Genomic DNA, 19,260 nt, shown 5'->3' with positions numbered 1-19,260 from the left:
TTTTTCTCTGACTGGCTTATTTTACTAAGCATTGACATAGAGGAAGACCCTAATCTTTAAGATATTTATTTGAGGCTCTCTGAAAGAAGAAACTTATAAATATGAGCAACATAGAAAGGACCTCCTTCCCACTGAGGTATATTTAACAGCAACCAAAACAATGACAAATAAAAACTGATACAGGAGGGAGAACTGGATAGGGACCTGCAAAAAAATGAAACTAGACCACCAACTTACACCACACACGAGAATAAACTCAAGATGGATCAAAGACTTAAATGTAAGCCGTGACACCATAAAAGTCCTAGAGGAAAACATAGGCAAGAAAATATCAGATATCTCACGTAACAATCTCTTCACGGATACATCTCCTAAAGCAAGAGAAATAAAGGAAAAAATAAATAAATGGGATTACATCAAACTGAAGAGTTTCTGCTCAGCAAAAGAAAACATCAGCAAGATGAAAAGGAAACCAACCATATGGGAAAACATATTTGCCAATGACATCACAGACAGGGGACTGATTTCCAAAATATATAAAGAGCTGATACGACTCAACATCAAGAAAACAAACAACCCAATTAAAAAATGGGCAAGGGACCTGAACAAACACTTCTCCGAAGAGGACATACAGAAGGTCCATAGACACATGAAAAAATGCTCAACATCATTAGCCATCAGGGAGATGCAAATAAAAACCACAATGAGATACCATTTTACACCAGTCAGAATGGCCATCATCAACAAATCAACAAGCAACAAGTGCTGGCGAGGATGTGGAGAAACGGGAACCCTACTGCACTGTTGGTGGGAATGCACACTGGTGCAGCCACTATGGAGAACAGTATGGAATTACCTCAAAAGATTAAAAATGGAACTGCCTTTTGAACCAATGACTCCACTACTAGGATTATACCCGAAGAATCTTGAAACACCAATTCAAAAGAACTTATGCACCCCTATGTTCATTGCAGCACTGTTTACAATAGCTAAGTGCTGGAAACAACCTAAGTGCCCATCTGTAGATGAGTGGATCAAAAAACTGTGGTACATTTACACAATGGAATACTATGTAGCAGAAAGAAAGAAGGACCTCATGCCATTTGCAACAACATGGATGGAACTAGAGAGAATTATGCTTAGTGAAATAAGCCAGGCAAAGAAAGAAAAATACCATATGATATCACCTAATACAGGAAACTAAAGAACAACACAAACAAAGGAACTAAATAGAACAAAGAGCAGAATAGCAGTCAATAGGGGGGAGGGGAGAGGGAGAGAAGGGGGATAAGTAAGGGAAGGGTTTAATTGAAGAGCCTGTATGAAAGACTCATGGACATGGACAACGGGGAGGGATATGATTGTGGGAGAGGGGGTGGGTTGGGTGGGGGAGAGAAATTGGGGGAAAAGGGGACAACTGTAATTGAAAAACCAAAATAAAAAAATTAAAAAAAAAACAAAAAAAAAACAATAACTGAAACAGAGGTAAATTTTAACTCAGTTGGAAATTTAAATTTTACTTTAAAAAATTTATATGGATACTTTGACCCAAACACTAATAAGTTAAAATTAAATTAAGTATTTGGCACTTGCAATTGTCTTGATGAAAAAAGGACTCTATTGATCTTCTCTTATGCATTCTTGGTAAAAATGCATATTAGTGCAGTCACTGTGGAAAGCAGTATGCAGATACTTCAAAAAATTAAAACTAGAACTGCCTTTTGACCCAGTAATCCCACTTCTTGGAATATTGGAAAAATCAGAACAGTAATTCAAAAGAACATGAGCACCCCTATGTTCATTGCAGCATTATTTACAATTGCCAAGAACTGAAAGCAGCCCAGGTGCCCATCAATAGATGAGTGGATAAAACAACTATGGGACATTTACACAATGGAATACTGCTTGGCTTTAAAAAAAAAAGAAAGAAAGAAAAAAGAAAAGAAAGGAAAGAAAGTTTTACCCTTTACAACAGCATAGATGGACCTGGAAAACATTATGTTCATAAATTCTTAAAACCATTATTACTGAGACAAGGTATCTTTTTATTTCTCCATTTCATATTAATACATCAATATATAATACTCACTGACTGAAAGGAAACCAAAATATTTGTGAGATTTTTCTCACTTCTTAGAGTGCTAATTGCTACATGCAAAATATCAGTTACACAATTACATTTAAGTATAACGTCAAGTCATATAAATAGAAAAAATCATAAAAATAGTAACTGATATATTCAGAAGGAGGAATTTTTCTGTAGAATGTAGCTGGGGAAATAATTAACGACCTATCTATAATAAAAATCAAAGAAGCGTTTACTTGGGGGAAAAAAATGAAGTTGATTCACAAGGGCCAAAACCAGAAGCATCAGGTTGCTAAACAAATCTACAACTGAGAGCTTAACTTTAGAGAGGAAAAAATGGGTTCCCAAAAATATTTTAGGAAGTTCATAACAATAACACCTATTCTAAAAGTATTACTTTTGAACTGTCGACTTACAATTGACAATAAAAAGGGAATTAAAACTAAGGTCTTAAGCTAAAATTGCATTCTAATTTCCTAGAACTTGGTGAGTGAGAAGTGAAATAAAGTAAAAAGGTAATAGATGTAGCCCATAGTTATAAATATCACTCTGCTAGAGGAAGTTTTGGGCAAGAAATTGTGTATTTTACATAAGGCAAAATAAATTGAATAAATTGAGGAACTGCATTAAAATTTGAGAACCTTGCAGATGCCCAGAGTTATAAGAAATTACCCAATTTAAATACATGGTAGCACAGTTCTATACTAACCAAAGGTACTGAATAAATATTTGTTAAGGAACAAGTAGATGGCACACTAATTTGTTGAAAATCTCTTATACTGTATAAATTTCTACATATCCAAATATAACCCTAAATATGCTTTCCCTATATGTATAATTTATAATTAGACTGACAGATAACTAAAAGATACACATCAAGAGATAAAGAGACTCATGGAGGCAGCCAAAGACATGCCAGACAGTGAGAAAAACAAAGGAAAACACAGAGAGCCAATCAGATAAACCATTAATAAGATTAAAATTTCCATATGGGCAGTTCAGTAATACTATATGTAGACATACTAAACATTTTAATAGCCAAATTTCACTAGCAACTGAAAACCGTAGGTAGACAACAGTGTGCTCATTATTATTTTCCCTTGAGCCAAATACACATTAAAAAAATGCTATCCATTGGAAAAAAGCCAAGGAAAAAAATTTTAATAAGCCTAATATATTCTAAGTAAATGATACTGTTCCTAGGGTAATTAGCATCTTAGAACATCTGTTATCTCACTAGGGAAAACAAAATCTAACATTATCTCCTGATATTCTAAAACATTTAGAAACCTCCAAATGACACCTTTGTACTGCAAAGAAATAATACATTGCAAGGTAAATTGCAACTGCATAGCTAAATGGAACTTGGAGAGGCAAGCATTTTATTGGACATTGCTATTAGATATTAATTTGCTATAAATGAGTGCATACTTGGCAGCTGGGCTACATACCTGTCAACAGAAAATGGAATCCTAAGTCCCCACTATAAATATATGATGTAAAAGGCTTAAAAACACAGTAACACCATACGAATGTTTTCATTTTGTACGTCCTTTAACAAGTTGTATAATCTACCTTCGGATCTCTCATTATGTAAATTCCAGCAACATGGAGTTCTGAAGCCTTGCACCTCAGAGGTGCAAGAAAATTTCTCCTGTCCCAATAAAATAAAGGTAACTATTCAGGTAACACATGTTTCCAGTCCCCCAGTTATGCGACATGTAGCTTAGCACAAGAAAAATTTTCTCTATAGAAGGCCAATCTTGTAGGTAAAACTGCTAATTGTCTCCCAATATGTATTTTTATATGGGCCCATGGCTATATGAAAATCAGAGAATAGATGGTGAGAAAACAAAAATATCACGTGCTGATAAAGTTCAGGAAAAGGAAGGGAAGAAAAAAAATGAAAAGAACATAAGTAAAGACAAAATTAGACAAACTAAATTGCAAGGCATAGGTGCACTGGAAAAGATTTAAAATGTCTTGTAAAGAGAGTTCAATGAGTTATACAAAATGATACATATGAAAATCAGACAAAGGAATAATACTCAAAATATTAAAATATAAATCACAAAGAAATTTTCCAGAAATAAAGAATTGATTTTATGGATACAAAAACATACCATATATATCAGGACCATTTCACAGTGAAATGTATCCAAGTTACATTACTGTGTTTGTTAGATTAAGAAAAAATTATTTGGGTTGGCAGGCAGTAAAATCAAATATTTTCTATGTAGCTAAATATCAGCCTGATCTCAGTTTTTGTTGCCACAATATCCAACATAAAATAATGGTAGAAAAAAAAAGATGACAAACACCTCAAAAGCATACACTATGATCCAATAATTATCCACCCATATTTCTGAACACGCAAAACCAAGGTATATTGTTATGAGCTCATCTTAACAAAGTACTTAAGTAATAATTTTTGCCAAAAGGAAAGAAAGGGGAAATTATAGCAAAATGATTAGAATAAACATTGACTCTTTAACTAAAACATATGGGGAGACAGGTTTATAGAACTTTTTATAAGTGTTATACATCCTGACAATGTAATCATTTAACAAAATGGGCAAGAGAAGAAAAACAGAAGGTTGGAAATATTTTTAATGTAAAGTTACTTTTCTCTTACAGCTAGTAAAGTTTCAGCTTATTTAACAACATACAGGTATACATTAAGAAATACAACACTTAACCGAATTCAGTGAGGTGAAGGAAGAGTAGTAAGGGAAATGATACCATAATCATTGACCCTTCTAGAGTAAACAAGATTTGTGTAAAATACAGAGAATTAAGGATTTTATATAAATTTCTAGTTCAAAGGTCTCTCCTTAAGTAAAATTAAAAATTTTCATATGACCAGAAGAAACACATAAAAAACACATACATGTACAAAAAGCAAAATACTTTTAAAAATCCTATACAAACTGAAAGCATAATATAAAAGAACATGAAAGAATTATTAATCATAAAAACATAGTAACTGGGCTAAACTCAACTATTACACATGAAAGAAAAAAACAAATTGGAAAACAAAGGGAAACCCAATTATGTGTTGAACCCAAGAGATTTACTAAAAGAGTCAACTACACAAAACCTTCAATAGAGTCCAAAAGAACAGAATTAGCATAACAGTATTTTTCTGATAACCATTTTAACAACAAAATGAGGAAAAAGAGCTAAGAAACTGGAAATTTATAACAAATTACCTTTCCTTTCAAAAGCACAACTCAAAGATGAAATCAAAACTAAAATTTTAGAACACGAAGATAAATATCACTATTAAAATAATTACCTAGCTAAACTCATGGGAGATACCTAGTAGAGCCTAGAAGAATAATTCTACTTTAAATACTTATCTTAAACAACAAAATTAAAATACATAATTACATATAAAAAATGAACAATGCAAAAACTTGGGGAAAGCCAAATTGAAGAACTAACAAAAATACAAATTGAAATAAATGAACTAGCAAAACACAAAAACTAATGGATAAAGTGGAAGAAATCATTACTGGAAAGAACAATAAAATAAGTCGTCAGCTAAATAAAGTGAAAAAAGATTTATGAGAAATTATTTAGCTCAACTTTATAAAAATACATTTTAAAATCTGAAAGTGATTATATTCTAGATAATATAATTTATTAAATGTCACCAGAAACAATAGAAAATCTAAAGCACTAAATTTACATAGAAAATATAGAGAATGCTATGAGAATGCTACCTTGACAATAGCACATCATGGATATACAAGTAATTCTAAAGATATGTCCAAAGTTCTTTGAAATATTCTGAAGCAGAAGTTTGCAATCTTTAGTGTATATAAGAATCATCTTTAGAGCTTGTTAAAACAGACTGCGGACCTCAATCCCACAAATTCTGATTCAGTATGTCTGGGATGAGGCCATGAATTTGTATTTTGATCAAGTTTCTAGATCAGTGGTTCACAACAGGTGGAGCTTCTGTCCACCAGGGGACATTTGTCAATGTTTGGAGATTTGTTGGTGTTGTACTGATAATGTGGAAGAGTGCTAATGGCATCTGGTAGGTTGAAGCCAGAGATCCAACTAAACATCCTACCATACAGAGAACAGTACCCAGAACAAAGAATTATTTGGCCCAAAAATGTTAATAGTGTTGAAATTCTAGCTGCTGCTAATTCTATTGGTCTCTGCTTTACACTTTGAGTAGTAGTCTTCTAGAGAAAGAGAAAAACATTTTCTCAAAAGAATCATATGGTTAACATTTTAGGAGTTGTGGGTGACATACAGTCTCTGTTTCACATTTTTTATTTTTACAATCGTTTAAAACCATAAATGCTATTTTTAGCTCATAGGCTGTACCAAAACAGGTCTTTCCATAACAGAAATACAAATTTGTTGTAGAACACAAATACAAAGAATATAAATTCTTTCATAACATGATAAAATACAACTCTTTTAGGCTTAAACCTAGCTATCAAGATAGATGACAAATTGTAGCAGGTCATTAACATTAGGGACAATAAAAGCCTCTTTGCTCTCATCAATGTTGTTTCATACTTTCTAGTGATTATAGCCAATATAATTATACAAAATAAATAAATTATTCTTCTAAAGGTTGTCAAGCAGAAATATAGTAGAAATTAGCTGGATGATCACCATACCTATTTTTCTTACTTTTTGTTTGTGTACATATTTAAGCTATGTTTCCCAATAAGTAAGGCCAAATAATTGAGTTCTACAAAATAGAACATGAGCAGAAGTAAGGTGTATTAATTCTAAGTCTGTCTAATAAAAACATTCCAAGTCATTCCACATTTGCCTGCTGGATACAGAAAATCCAGTGTAGAATTCTGAGGCCCTAGAAGTTGGAAAACTATGGCTATGGGCCAGACCCCACTTGTTTTATTGCACAGCCATGCTTATTCATTTATGTATTGTCTGTGGCTGCTTTCAAGCTACAACAGCCATTGAGTAGTTGCAATACAGACTGTATGGCCCTATACCATTAAAAAAAAATTTGATAATCTCTACCCCACGATGATTGGAAGCAGAAAATAGAAGTCTATATCCTGAATTACTCCTTGAGTAGAGCCACCTGACCCTATCATACTGCATTGATGTATATTGTAAAATAAAACTTTAGCCATTGAAATCTAGTATTTATTTTAGAAGCTAGCTAGTGCTGACTATATTGGGAAGGTACAGTTATGAGCAGATATGATTGGTTATCTATAATATCCAAGGAACCCAACTGAAAATTTGTGGAAAGGAGAAAATATATAAAGGCCGCTGGGTCAAAATTAATTAAGAGAAACAGTAATATCTATCTATCTATCTATCTATCTATATATTGTCGGCAGCCGTCCGTCTCGAGAGACGATGGTGTAGCTTCTTAAGAGTCTATCTGCACTGCCGAGAATGGTTGTGCAGTCCGACTCGGGAGTGACACGGTATCTGTCTCCTCCCGTGTTGAATCGACATCCTGCGATGACGCTGGAGTGTCCTCTCCAGTGAAGCTGAAGCTACAGAGCCTGGGCAGGGTGATATGGAGGGTCTGCTGTTGCCCATGCAGCAGACGCCCCCTCTCTTCGCAGCTGAAGGATCCAAGGGAAAGACGGAGTCAATACAGCTTGACTTCAGGTGCGCCACAGGAGTTGCCGGTATTGACTACAACGTCAAACCGCCTTAGGGACTCCGGCTCCGGATTTTCTGTCGGGGTTTACTCCCTTAGCCTTTCCCTGAAGAGGTATGCCGCAAGGCAGCAGAGGTTTTTTGGAATCAGAGTTTTCCTTCTCTGATGTGCCCTGACTGGAAGATCGAACCAGCGACACTTAGCTCGCAGGCCGACGCTCAATCCACTGAGCCAAACCAGCCAGGGCCAATCTATCTATCTATCTATCTATCTATCTATCTATCTATCTATCTATCTATATATATATATATATAAACAATCACCAGTAATGGTTAAAAAAAAGAACTTTCTCTCTAAAATTGCAACAAAAATAAAAATAATTACATTAAATCTAACTTGAAATTTGGAAGGTCTATTTAAGTGAAACTTTAAAATATTACTTGGATATACCAAAAAGAATTGATTAAAATGTTTAAATTATAAAACAGTCATTTTGTTCATGTTTCTCGCTGCCTTTAATCAGGTTTTTATTCAAAATTAGTTATCCAAAGTGATTTGACCTTTATGGAATAAACACATTTAAGTTTATGCTGCAGTCTTCTTTTCTTCTCTGGTGGGTTTCTTCTCTGTGGCCTTCTCAGCTGCTGGTTTCTTGTTAACCACATCCTTTTGTCCCACCAAAGGCTTCTACTTTGTACTGCCAACAGTCTTCTTTCCATCCTTCCTTCCATGGGCTTCTTGCCTGGAACCCCTTCTCTCCGATTCAGCTTCTAGTGCTGCCACTGCTTTATCCACTCAGATCTTATGGTTCTCACCTGGTGAAGAATGATGCTCTGGAGCACAGCCTTTGCATATGGGTTTAGCACAGCCTTTGCATATGGGTTTAGCTTGCACATGATTCTCAGGGTTTTCAGTGGATTATTCTTCAGGACTCTGTGATGAATCCAATTGTGTGGTGCTTCCTTAGAGGGCCCTTTGGATCTCTGGGCTTTTCAAGATTCTGCTAATCATGTGCATGGGAAGGTTGTAGTTACCTTAAGGAAGGCAGCTTTACACCAAGCGCCATACAGATCATATAACTTGCAGGAAGCACTTTCAGTCCAAATGCAGAAATGGCCCATGTGCCCACCAAGAGCAAGTTTCAAAATGTTCAGTTTGCTTACATTGAGCAGAGTAATTCCAGGGATGTTTCCGAAGTCTTTGATGATACTACTATCCTCATTATAGATGATGTAAGGTACCATGTGCTCCATATTACAATGGATTCCCATTTTGCTCTTGCCAGCTCTCATTCACTCACTGAGAGGCATAGATCTTTGTGGTATCATTCCAGGCCTTAAGTTTCTTAAGAAGCAAAACAGCCTCCTTGGTTTTCTTGTAACCTTCAATGTTATCTTCAACCACCAAGCGAAGTTCAGAAACTTCCCCAATATGATGACCTTTGGACATGACCAGTGCTGTTACAGCTGGGGCAGCCAGAGCAGAGCAGATGGCACATTGCGTCTGTGTTGTGTTCCCTCTGGTGCCACCAGTGCCAGGTTCCAGTTAGTGCAAACATGTGGCCCTCACATTTCTAAAAGCATCCTGGCAAGAAAGATGAGTCCCACCACCTTGAACTCTGGGAATTCAAGCCACAGCTCCACCCACACCCAAGACTCAGCACTGCTTTGATGACCTGCAAATTCCCTGACAGCATAGGGCTGCCTATTGTTTTTGCACAAGTTGGTATGAACACAATATCTTGTCAACTGGAAGCCTTGAACACAGCAGGAAAAGCAACCTTTTCAGCCAGATGAGTTCGCCTTTTCATAGTACATTGATATCAGTGGACCAGCACACACCATGGCATGGAGAGGAAAAGACCACACTCTTTTCAATTTGGGGGCTCCCTCAGTAAACACTAACTAACGATGTCAGTTTTTACTAAGTCAGTCCAGAATTTTAAGTTCTTTCCAATAAAAGGAGTCATGGGATATTTCCCCCTAATTAGACAAGCTTATTTTGTACTTATACAGAAAAAGAGGGTGAAGAAAGATGGTGGAGGAGTGAGGGGAGGCTGCACTTGCTTGCTCCCAAGACCTATCTGGAGTTTAGGCTAAGTGTGGACAGAGCATCTCAGTTAACATCTGGATACTGGCAGGAGTTGAGCCTTGGCACTGCTGGATTAGAGAAGACCATCTTGGAGTGACCTGTCTGGTGAGGATCACAAAGAATAAAGGGGCAAGATGTGAGTTCTGGCTGGCTTAGCTCCCCAAGCTGCAGCTGTCAGCGCACAGAGATTGTTCAGTGCCCCAAGGTTTCCACTGAGAGGAGTCAGGTGTGGAGAGTAAGGCTCTGCCCGCTGGCAGAGCCAGGAGTGGGCCAGGTGGAGTATGGCTTTGAGAGGACAACACAAAATGCAAAAATATCCATATGATAGGGATACCAGAAGGAGAAGAGGAGTTAGGGATAGGAAACCTGATTGAAAAAGTAATGACAAAAAGCTTCCCAAACATTAGGAGAGAAAACGTCTCACAAGTACAGGAAGCACTGAGGGTCCCAAAGAAGAAGTACCCAAGGAGGACCACTCCAAGGTACAATATAATTAAAATGGTAACATTCAAAGACAAAAAGAGAATCCTAAAGGAAGAAATAGAAAAAAAGAAAATAACATATAAGGGAGCTCCAATAAGGCTATCAGTGGATTTCTCAACAGAAACACTACAAGCCAGAAGGGAATGGCAAAAAATATTTCAAGTGATGAAATACAAAGGCCTACAACCAAGACTACTCTACCCAGAAAGGCTCTCTTTCAAAATGGAAGGTGAAATAAGAAGTTTCCCAGACAAAGGAAGACTAAAAGAATACATCACCACCAAACCCGAATTACAAGAGATGCCAAAGGGCCTGCTTTAAGAAGCACATAAAGAGAGGGGGAGAGGAACACAGTTACAAAGGGAAATGAATAAATACCTGTCAATAATAACCTTAAACGTACATGGATTAAATGCTCCAATCAAAAGACATAGAGTAGTGGAATGGATATGAAAACATGACCCACATATATGCTGTCTACAAGAGACCCACCTCATAACAAAAGATTTACACAGACTGACAGTGAAGGGATGGGAAAAAGTATTCCAAGCAAATGGATATGGAATAAAAAGCTGGGGTAGTAATACTTATATCAGACAAAACAGATTTCACAGCAAAGGCCATAAAAAGATACAAAGAAGGACATTTCATAATACTTCAGGGAACAATAATCAAGAGGTTTATAAACATTGTAAACATATATGCACCCAACATAGGATCACCCAAATATATAAGGAAAATCTTGGAAAACTATTAGTAGAACATCAAGAGCAACACTCATAATAGGGGAATGTAACACCCTATTGTCAACAATGGACAGATCTTCAAAGCAAAGAAACACCAAGGATATTGAGGCATTGAACAACACTCTAGATCAAATGGACTTAATGATATATATAGAACATTTCACCCCCAAAAAACAAAATATACATTCTTTTCAAGTGCACATAGAACATTTTCAAAGATTGACCACAAGGTAGGACACAAAACAAGCCACAACAAATTCAAGAATATTGAAATTATATCAAGTATCTTTTCAGATCACAATGGCTTGGAACTGGAAATCAGCCTCAAGGAAAAAACTCAAAGATATTCAAACTCATTGAGAATGAATAACATGCTATTAAATAATAAGAGGGTTAACAGTTATATCAAGAAAGAAATCAAAAAGTTTCTGAAAACAAATGATAATGAACACACAACGGCTCAAAACCTATAGCACACAGCAAAAGCAGTCCTGAGAGGAAAGATCATAGCAATACAGGCCTACCTAAAGAGAAGAATCTCAAATAAAATATCTAACCCTACAGGTACAACTACTAAAGGAACAACAACAAAGAAAGCCCAGAGCAAGGAGAAGGAAGAAAATAATCTAGATCAGAGCAGAATTAAATGATATAGAGACTAAACAAAGAATGCATAATATCAATAAAACCTGAAGATGCTTCTTTGAATAGATAAACAAACTCAACAAGCCTTTAGCCAAACTAATCAAGAAAAAAAGAGAAAGAACACAAATAAATAAAATCAGAAATGAAAGAGGAGAAATCACAACTGATACCACAGAAATACAAAGGATTATAAGAAATTACTACAAACAACTGTGCAGCTAGAAATTTGACAACCTAGATGAAATGGAAAAATTTCTAGAAACATATAATCTTCCAAAACTGAATTATGAAGAAGCAGAAACCTTGAATAGACCGATAACAACTAGTGAAATTGAAGCAGTAATAAAAAAACTCCCAGCACACAAAAGCCCTGGACCAGATGGCTGCACAGGTGAATTTTACAAAGCATTTAGGGAAGAACTAATGCCTAACCTTCTCAAACTATTCACAAAAATCCAAGCATAGGGAAGACTCCCAAACTTTTTCTGTGAAGCCAGTATTACCCTAATTCCAAAACCAGGTCAAGACACAACAAAGAAAGGAAACTATAGGCCAATATCGATGATGAACATAGATGCTAAAATCCTCAACAAAATATTGGCAAACCGGATCCAGCAACACAATAAAAAGATCATACACCATGATCAAGTGGGATTCATCCCAGGGCTGCAAGAATGGTTTAATATTTTCAAATCAATAAATGTAATACACCACATAAACAAAATGAAAGATAAAAATCACATGATCATATCAATAGATGGTGTAAAAGCATTTGATAAACTAGAAAACTCATTTATGATGAAAACACTCAACAAAATGGGAATAGGGAGAGGATACCTCAACACAATAAAGGCCATATATGAAAAACCTGAAGCCAACATCACACTCAATGGGAAAGACCTGAAAGCATTCTCCCAGAGATCAGGAACAAGACAAGGCTGCCCACTCTCTCCACTCCTATTCAACATAGTCTTGGAAGTTCTAGCCACAGCAATCAGGCAAATTGGAAAAGAGGAAGTAAAACTGTCATTATTAAAGGAAGACATGATAGCATACATAGAAAACCCTATAGACTCCACCAAAAAACTACTGGACCTAATAAGTGAATTTGGCAAAATAGCAGGGTACAAAGTCAATATTCAGAAATCGAAGGCATTTTTGTATACCAACAATAAAAATCTCAGAGATAGAAACTAGAAAAAAAATCCCATTTACTATAGCAACAAGAAAAATAAAGTACCTAGGAATAAACTTAACCAAAGAGATAAAAGACCTGTACTCTGAAAATTATGTAACATTGAAGAAAGAAAGTAAGGAAGATACAAATAAGTGGAAGCATATACCATGTTCGTGGATGGGAAGAATCAACATCATTATAATGTCCATAGTACCCAAAGCAATTTATAGATTTAATGCAATCCCTATTAAAATACCAGTGACATATTTCACAGACCTAGAACAAATACTTCAAAAACTTATATGAAACGAAAAAAGATGCCAAATAGCCAAAGCAATCTTGAGGAAGAAGAACATGGTAGGAGGAATCACAATACCTGTTGTCAAACTATAGTACAAAGCCACTGTAATCAAAACAGTCTGGTACTGGCATAAGAACAGACATATAGATCAATGGAACAGAATAGAGAGCCCAGAAATAAACCCAGGTCTATATGATCACCTAAATTTGGCAAAGGGGGAAGGAACATAAAATGGAATGAAAAGAGCCTCTTCAACAAATGGTGTTTGGAAAACTGGAGATGAACATGCAAAAGAGCAAAGTAGACCATCAACTTACACCCTACACTAGAATCAATTCAAAATGGATCAAATACTGAAATGTAAGCTGTGACACCATAAAAGTCCTAGAGGAAATTACAGGCAGGAAAATTTCAGATATCCCATGTAGCAATATTTTCACCAATACATCCCCTAAGGCAAGGGAAATAAAGGCAAGAATAAATGAATGGGACTACATCAAACTAAAGAGTTTCTGCTTGGCTAAAGAAAACATCAGCAAGATGAAAAGGGAACCAACCATATGAGAAAACATATTTGCCAACAATACCTCAGAAAAAGGATTGATCTCCAAAATATATAAAGAACTTACATTTCTCAACACAAAAAAGAGACAACCCAATTAAAAAATGGGCAAAGGACCTGAACAGACACTTTCCCAAGGAAGACATACAGAGGGCCAATAGGTATATGAAAGAATGCTCAACATCACTAGCCATCAGACAGATGCAAATTAAAACCACCTTGAGATACTACCTCACACCAGTCAGAATGGTCACCATCAACAAATGAACAAAAAACAAGTGCTGGTGAGGATGTGGAGAAAAGGGAACACTAGTGCACTGTTGGTGGGAATGCAGACTGGTGCAACCACTGTGGAAAAATTATGGAATTTCCTCAAAAAATTAAAAATGGAACTGCCTTTTGACCCACCAATTCCATTGCTAGGATTATACCTGAAGAATCTTGAAACACCAATTCAAAAAAATTTATACATCCCTATGTTCATAGCAGTGCTATTTATAATAGCCAAGTGCTGGAAACAGCCTATGTGCCCATCTGTAGATGAGTGAATCCAAAACGGTAGTACATTTACACAGTGGAATACTATGCAGCAGAAAGAAAGAAGGAACTCCTACCATTTGCAACAACATGGATGGAACTAGACAGAATTATGCTTAGCGAAATAAGCCAGGCAATGAAAAACAAATAGCATATGATATCACCTAATACAGGAAACTACTGAACAACACAAACAAATAATATTTTTCACCAGATTGCCAAAAATAAAAAATATGACAACACACACTGTTGTAGAGGTTATGAATAAGAAATACTCATATACATTGCTAATGATAGTATCAAAAATTGGTGAAATTCCCAGAGGTGATAATTTGTAAATGTCTATCATATTTAAAATTACTTTCTATTTTTAGGAATTTATTTTCGTAATATATTTCACATGTGCAAAATTGTGCAGAAGTATCATTTTTAATATTAGAATATTGGAAACAAAATGCTCATCAAGAAAAGGCTGATTAAATAAATTGGGATACATCTATATAATAAAATGTTATGTAGCAGTTATAAAAATGAAGGTTTTTATTTGTAGACAGGTATATATACACAAACTCAGAAACACTTTATGGAAAATAAAAACATGTTAAAGAATGGAATCTGCAGTTTGCTGCATCTTTATTAAACAACAAAAAAAGAGGACAAACACACGCATATGTTTGTGTGTACACTGTCTAGCTCCAGGAGAACACTTGAGCAAGTAGTACCTGGAGCTGTCTCTGAGAGGGCAACTAGGTGCCTGAAGAAATATTTCACTGCATGCTCTTTGGAACATTTAAACTTTTGCTTTAAAAATGTTAAGTATATCTGTATGCCCATATATAGAGATTTATATATGATACATAGATATATTTAACAAACAGCTATATAAGTATTACCTTTAAAATTGATATATTTAACATAGATGTATAAAGACATGAAAACCTGCTCTGCTTTTCCTTTGACTAATTGACATATCAATAAATGCACAGGTTTGTTTTTCATAATTTGGGATTTAGAGAAAAAAAATTTAATTTAACTCCAAAAGGGATTACAAATACAAATAGGCAAAAGAGAGAACCTCTGCAAAACTCAGAATAAAAGACAAAAATACAAAAAATAAGTAACTTAACACATTTTATATTATCTATCTTTCTAGGTCTTATAATTTACAAAATGTCATGACCAATAATAGAACAGTTGGAGCCAATCACATCAAGAGGCTTCAAACATCAGAAATATCTAAAAATTATAAGTAAAAGAGTCATAATAAGTCATCATCTCAAACTGTTAAGATTAATGTTTTCTTCCAAAGTTCAAACACTGCAAACACACAAAAATTGAGGGAAGCTGGAATCCACAAACTCTTTGAAACACATAGACTAGGCTTTATATAACTGCCCATCAACTAGTCTGACCTCAACATTAACTAATTGAAAATTTCAGGAAAGTTGTTGTTAAGATAACTTCAAATCAATTATTTTAAATATGGCTCTCAGCTGCTGGATCAGTATAGTTTCATGCCTTTGGTTTTCAGGCTGGAAAATGAGACAAAGAACTTAATGATGCAGAAAAGGCATAAAAGTGTCTCTTTCTTTAAAGGTAGCAGTTTGTGGTTATTAAAACTGAGGGCTCAATGAGTCTGATCTGTTCTGAGGCACATAATTCAAATAACCATCCTTCCAGAATCAGAGAAACACAAATACACAAACAAACTAGATTTTGCACTAAACCAGCAAAAGACACTACCTTGAAATAGACATTCTAATAATTATTTTTCCAAGTTAAATAATATAAATACTCTCAATAACCACACATTTTTTTGTTTACACAAATTTAAAAACTTATTGACTAATAAAATAGGTCCTTTCAACTGACTATAATTTTCACTCATTCCTTTTGAGCAGGATTCTCACATTAACTGTTAATTGGCAATTAATACTTGAAGCCATGTAATTACTGGCCTACTCTCTACAAGTTACATTTGCTTAAACATTTGATAATTCAACATAGTTAATTCTACACCATGGGTTTGTATAATCTCAATGTTATTGTTATAAAAAATATCTAGCAATTTTAAAGATGTATCGATATGAGTTATGATACATGTCTCTAGTACATTGAGAATTGGGGAGAAGATTTTGGCACCCATAATATGCAGATCAGACAAGCAGCAACTTTGCAAAATGGTACCCTGGTGAGCTTTATTTACTTCTGCTTAGGTGGGCAGCATATTAAATTACTCAATATCAATCAATCTCTCAGTGATTATTATTTCTTCCAGTAATCAGTGATAATATAATTTAATTTTTACCTTTCTTTGTTTTAAGAAGGATTTAGAGTAAGAATTGTATTACAGATTAAAAAGTAAAACAATGTAAAATAAGTAAAGGTAAGAAAGCTGAGGTGAAAAATGATGAAAGGAAAACAAAATGAAACACAAAAGGAGGTTAGTATATGTCATACATTGCATGCCCTAAAACCTGTGCTCAACCTGAATCAAAAGGTAAATGTTTTAGAAAACTGATAGTTTGTAAAGCAAATATATATACATGGTGTAAAGAAAAACCACACTCTTTTTAAAATAAAATTGAAGAGAAACTTCCTCTGTGGGTTGTTTTTGAGAATGAAACTCTAATGTGATAATATCCTTACAATAAATACAGTGACACATTCTCTTCCACAGGTTGTTTTCTCATGTTTCTAGATATAGGCATGTGAGATCCTTTCAAATTCCATTTCAATAAAAACAATGCTCCAACAGAAAGGAGAGCCATCTATTAACAAGTATCGAAGTTAAACTCTTTGATAGCCTAGTTTAATCATAGGATCTATCAGCAATTTTTAATAAAGACAGAATTATATAACATGATTAATTTCCTAATATGTGATGTTATCAAAAGGAGTTAATGTGACATTTATGTGCTTTAAAGGCATGGAAAGTTTACCTTGGCGCATTATGTAATTGAGAGCAACAGACCAAATGCATATAATTAGCTCTGTGGTTGGTGCTTAGGCTCAGAATCAGTCCATGTGCACTCTGGCTCCTGAAAAACCAGAATAGATGCTCCTGAGAAAATTAGGGCTATTCTGAAAGCAATATAGCGCAACCTCCTAGGGTTGATCAGAATAAATAAAGCTGGTGACCACTGAGTCATGGTTTAGTAATAGATGTAGAGGGTTAAACTTTGGAGCATTATTTATCTTGCAAAATCTTCTATGGTAGCTTATCATATAGTTATTTGCCTCCTTCATCTATATAGTTGTTCGCCCCTACTTTTAAGAGATGAAATGATGCATGTTCAGCTGCCCTTCACATCTCAGGAAATAACATCTGTCTGCCTTTGCAAAAATAAATTGATGAACTAAAGACCAAAGCAGACTTTTTCCTAATCTTTTTCTATATTATTCATTTATCCTCCATTTCCCCCAAACAGCTTTTAGTCTTCTGACTAGTTTCTTTTTCTCTACTTCAGTGTTTCACAGCTATGATGTAGCTTACATTAATTTTCTTATTATTTTTGTATCATTTTTATTTAAAAACATAAAGAAATACCCCTCATTTTTTTCCTAGAATTAGTGTTGTTTCTCTGATTTTCCTATGTACTTTTATGCCTCCTCATAAAAAATTTCATTACTTAAATGTATATATATGTCAAAATACACAGTAAATTTTAAAAAATTTTCCCAATGGTTCTTATTTCCAATGATTCTACCATTTTCTTCAAAAGTTATAACAATATTAACATTGATTCTGATTTTTGTTTATATTCAGTGGTTATCACAGGAGCTAATTCTAAAGTCCAGTACAGTTCAGGCACCTGAGTGTATCTTTCTTTTCTCTAGGAAGGCATAGATATATAGCTATCTTTTTGGCAGTTTGGGAGGTTATGTCAGAGTCATACTGTTCATGGGTTCTGCACCACATGATATCAATCTCAAAGATCTCTATGTATTTTATTTTATCTTATTTTGCCTTATTTTATTTTATTACAGTTTATTAAAGTAATATTTATTATACTTTAAATACTTTTCCTTTATTGTTGTCCGTTTTCCCCTCATTGCTCTCCCCTGCCCTACCCACCTCCCCCCTCTCCCACAGTCAGTCCCCACCCTGTTGTCCATGTCCATAGGATATATTTTAATTATATTTTATTGGTTGTATTGTTACAATAGTTCCAATTTTTTCCCCTTTGCTTCCCTGCACTCAGCACCCCCTCCCCCAGCAATCCCCCACTAAATCCATGCCCATGATTCATACATACAAGCTCTTCCACTTCACTCTTTCATATATACTATCTTTTTAATAAATGATTAATTATTTTAACAATAAAAAATAACAATCCCTTCCTGTCGGATATCAAGACCCTTTATAATCTTATAAAGGACAATGGGCGAAGGTCTCAAGTTTCTCTAGCTGCTTCAAGCTGGACATAATCATCGTCCTACCTACCCTTGGGTCCAGAAATCTCTAATAAGAGTGGGGGTGTGGAGGGGAGGGTGGCCTTCCTACATGGGGAGGGATCGTGCAGACTCCAGGTAAGTTGGCTGTCCCCAGACAACAAGCGTGCTTAGTTTAACAGGCTGGCATCCTTGTAGTATTCTGGGGGCAACAGATTTGGCAAAAGGGTTAAGAGACATCATTCAATCCATAACCACTAGATGACAAAAATCAGGAATTGATTTTTCAAAGTCCCAGATTAGGGAAAAAAAAAAGGGCTTCTTTGGAGGAAGGTGTGCCAGGCACATCTCACCTGTCCAAAACCCTTTTGCCCATTATAATAAGTTTGGGCTAAGGGAAATATTTTAGGTTTCCCCCATCTCAGACCTCTGGGCCCTTTCTGTCTAAGCCATTAGGATAAAAAAAAGAGAAACCAGTTTTAAAGTGAAGCCCACAGACCACCCCATTCTTCACCAACCCAGCCACTTAGTTCAGCCAAACCATTGAGTCTCAGGAGGCAGCAATGCAGACAGGATTAAGTGAGGCCTATACATACAGACAATCACTCCGGTAATGA

General features: G+C 35.2%; 1 protein-coding gene and 1 pseudogene across 1 annotated transcript in view; both read right to left on the bottom strand.

The window, feature by feature from the left end:
- ARHGAP24 (Rho GTPase activating protein 24) overlaps positions 1-19,260 on the bottom strand; it is a 638,162-nt gene that overhangs the window by 420,766 nt on the left and 198,136 nt on the right. The window lies entirely within an intron of this gene.
- Positions 8,292-9,550, bottom strand: LOC150019202 (large ribosomal subunit protein uL4-like; annotated as a pseudogene).

This window comes from Furipterus horrens, unplaced genomic scaffold, assembly GCF_987537825.1.
Source record: "Furipterus horrens unplaced genomic scaffold, mFurHor1.1.pri manual_scaffold_2, whole genome shotgun sequence".
Lineage (NCBI taxonomy): Eukaryota > Metazoa > Chordata > Mammalia > Chiroptera > Furipteridae > Furipterus > Furipterus horrens.
Note: the sequence above shows the minus strand (reverse complement) of the source record. Positions and strands in the feature narration are given on the sequence as shown.